Source organism: Hordeum vulgare, chromosome 7H (genome assembly GCF_904849725.1).
Source record: "Hordeum vulgare subsp. vulgare chromosome 7H, MorexV3_pseudomolecules_assembly, whole genome shotgun sequence".
NCBI lineage: Eukaryota > Viridiplantae > Streptophyta > Magnoliopsida > Poales > Poaceae > Hordeum > Hordeum vulgare.
This window is the reverse complement of record NC_058524.1, coordinates 444,355,666-444,359,918: the sequence shown is the minus strand read 5'-3', so window position 1 is coordinate 444,359,918 and position 4,253 is coordinate 444,355,666.

Below are 4,253 nucleotides of genomic sequence, written 5' to 3'. Positions count from 1 at the left end.
AGAATGCACCAAAAACTTCGTCAACAATACACACCACCATGGGCTATCAAAAGCGGTATAGAAATCTATTCTGAGAGGCAAGACAAGCCACACACTTGAAAAAGCGCCTCAACCAGGACGAACCCAAACAAAATTCTGACTCGAGGCGCAACATTTGACTGGGGCACACCTTCTATATGGTTGCCGATTTTGAAGTGTTTTCTTTCAAAATATGCATAAATACAAATGGGATTCAAAATTTGGGAGGGGGGCTAGCCCAAACTCGGTTGTACTTTGGTTCGTCCCTGCCTTCAACTACCAAGTACAAACATGAACAAACTATTTTCTAGGTGTTAAGTTTCATATGTTATTTTGTTCGTCCACACGCCAAAATCAAGGTCTAAAAAATCATATTCTTATTGTGGTGTGCGAGAAAATAATCTTACTCGATTTACATAAACATTGTACTAGCTAGCCCAGTTAACCCAACTCGGTTCTCTATAAAAAAAATTAGTTCAACTCAACTCTTATGTGTGCATGCTCCATATCACCAACAAATTTCAACATAGGCCATTGCCTAGCTAATTGACCATTTCATAAGCTTCTTCAAGCAACTTCAGCAAAGTTATAATATCAGCCCGATCATAATAATAACCATCATTATGGAGTTTTTTACCCTGAAAAGGCACTCTAACAAAGTTGTCATCTTATTAGGGACCACGACAATTTATGAAGGATCCACCATATGTGGTATCTGGGGTTATCCTTTTGAATGCTACGTGTAAATCACACGTAACTCGAAGGTGGCGTGATTGGGGTTGAGAAAAGAAATATTCATTGAGGCAACAAATATGATGACTTTGAATTTGCGCGTAGCGTGTCTAGCTTTGGTATCCATACGACGGATGGCGATCGGTACCAGACTTACTATTTAAGTAAAAAGAGGTGAATTCTGGTTTTTATCCTTTATTTTGACATTTTTGACACTACTTAACTCATTTAGTGATATTTCATTGTTGGGGAACGTTGCATGGGAAACAAAAAATTTCCTACGCGCACACAAGATCTATCCGTGGTGATGGCCATCTACGAGAGGGGAGAGTGCATCTACATACCCTTGTAGATCGCTAAGAGGAAGCGTATATAACATGGTTGATATAGTGGAACATCTTTATGATCCAAATCGCAGCCTGTCCCGCAATCTCATCATGATCCGTCCCGTAATCCCATCACGATCCATCCCGATCTAGTGCCAAATGGACGACACCTCCGCATTCAGCACACGTACAACTTGATGACGATCATCGCCTTCTTGATCCAGCAAGAGGGGCCGAGAGGTAGATGAGTTCTCCAGCACAACGGCATGGTGGTGGCGGTGGTAAACAATCCAGCAGGGCTTCGCCAAGCACTACGAAACTAATCTAGAGGAGAAAACGGTCCAGAGAGAAAGAGGGCAACACGTGGCATATTAGGGTTAAGGCTGCCTACAAAATCCTCTAGTATATATAGGAGGGAGGGAGGGGATGGGGCAGCCAAAAGGCTCCTTTGATTCGGCTGAAGGGGAGAGGAGGTGGAGCAGTCCACCTCCAATCCTACTCCTAGTAGGATTCCACCTTGTCTCCTCCTTCCCTTTTCCCCCTTTTCCCTTTTTTTGCTCCTTAGCCGAAATAGGCCCTCTTGGTCTGGCCACACCAGCCCACTAAGGTCTGGTGCACCACCCTTAGGCCTATTAGGTTCTCTCCCGGGTGGGCGGCCCCTCCCGGTAAAACCCCGGAACCCATTCATCACTCCCTGTACTTTACCGGTAATGCCCGAAAACTTTCCGGAAGCCAAATGCAACTTTCCTATATATTAATATTTACCTCCAGACCATTCCAGAGCTCCTCGTGACATCCGGGATCTCATCTGGGACTCTCAACAAAATTAGGTCACCAACATACATAACTCAATAATATCGAAACGTCACCGAACCTTAGGTGTGCAGACCCTGCGGGTTCGAGAATTGTGTAGACATGACCTGAGATAATCTCCCGTCAATAATCAATAGCGGGAACTGGATCCACATATTGGCTCCTACATATTCTATGAAGATCTTTATCGGTTGGACCTCTATGTCAAGGATTCATTTAATCCCGTATGATGTTCCCTTTGTCCTTTTGTATGTTAGTTGCGTGAGATTCGATCGTGGGTATCTCTATACCTAGTTCAATCTCGTTACTGGAAAGTCCGTTTACTCGTTCCTTAATACAAAATCCCGTGACTAAATCTTTAGTCACATTGCTTGCAAGGCTTATTGTGATGTTGCATTACCGAGTGGGCCCCAAGATACCTCGCCGTCACACAGAGTGACAAATCCGAGTCTTGATCCATGCCAACCCAACACACACCTTCGGAGATACGTGTAGAGCACCTTTATAGTCACTCATTTATGTTGTGACATTTGATACACACAAGGTATTCCTTCGGTGTCCAGGAGTTGCATGATCTCATGGTCATAGGAACAGATACATTAACATGCAGAAAACAGTAGCAATAAACTGACACGATCATATGCTACGTTCATAGTTTGGGTCTTGTCCATCACATCATTTTCCTAATGATGTGATCCCATTATCAAACGACATCTCATGTCCATGGCGAGGAAACCTTGATCATCTTTGATCAACGAGCTAGTCCTTGAGAGGCTCACTAGAGATAGTGTGTTGTCTATGTATCCACACATGTATTTGAGTTTCCAATCAATACAATTATAGCATGGATAATAAACAATTATCATGAACAAGGAAATATAATAATAACCAATTTATTATTGCCTCTAGGGCATATTTCCAACAGTCTCCCACTTGCACTAGATTCAACAATCTAGTTCACATCACTATGTGATTGTAATGAATCTAACACCCATACAGTTGTTGGTTTTGATCATGTCTTGCTTGTGAGAGCGATTTTTAGTCAACGGGTATAAAACATTCAGATATGTGTGCTCTTTTACAAATCTCTATGTCATACTATAGATGCTTCTACCATGCTTCACTTGGAACAATTCCAAACGACTGCTCCACTATACGAATCCGGTTTACTACTCAGAGTCATCTGGATTAGTGTCAAAGCATGCATCGACGTAACCCTTTACGACAAACTCTTTTATCACCTTCATAATCGAGAAAAAATCGTTAGTCCACTAGTTATTAAGGATAACTTTTGACCGTTGTCCAGTAATCCATTCCTAGATCACTTTTGTACCGCTTGAGAGATTCATGGCAAGGCACACATCAGGTGCGGTACACATCATAGCATACTATAGAGCCTATGGCCAATGCATAGGGGACGACCTTCATCCTTTATCTTTCTTCTATCATGGTCGGGCTTTGAGTCTTACTCAAATTTGACACCTTTACAACACATCCAAGAACTCCTTCTTTGACTGATCAATTTTGAACTCCTTCCAAAATCTTGTCAAGGTATGTATTCATTAAAAGTTTTATCAAACGTCTGGATCTATCTCTATAGATCTTGGTGCTCAATGTTCAAGTAGCTCAATCCAGGTTTTCCTTTGAAAAACTCCTTTCAAACAACCCTTTATGCTTTTGAGAAATCCTACATTATTTTTGATAAACAATATGTCAATCACATATACTCACCAAAAATTCTATAGTGCTCCCACTCACTTTCTTGGAAATACAAGTTTCTCATAAACTTTGTATAACCCCAAAAACTTTGATCATATCATCAAAGCATATATTCCAACTCTGAGATGCTTGCTTCAGTCCATAGAAGGATCGCTGGAGCTTGCATACTTGTTAGCATCCTTAGGATCGACAAAACCTTCTGTTTATATCACATACAACCTTTCCTCAAGGAAACCGTCGAGGAATCAATGTTTTGACATCCATATGCAAGATTTCATAATTGAAAAATGGAGCAACCGCTAACATAATTCCAATAGACTTTTAGCATCGCTACGAGTGAGAAAGTCTCATCGCAGTCAACTCCTTGAACTTGTCGGAAACTTCTTTGCAACAAGTCGAGCTTTCTAAATGGTGACTTTCACCATCATCGTGTGTCTTCCTTTTAAAAATCCATCCGTACTTAATAGTCTTACGACCATCAAGTAGTTCTTCCAAAGTCCACACTTTGTTTTCATTCATGGATCCTATCTCGGATTTCATGGCCTCCAGCCATTCGTCGGAATCCAAGCCCACCATCGCTTCTCCATAGCTCGTAGGTTCATTGTTGTCTAGCAACATGACCTCCAAGACAGGATTATCGTACCA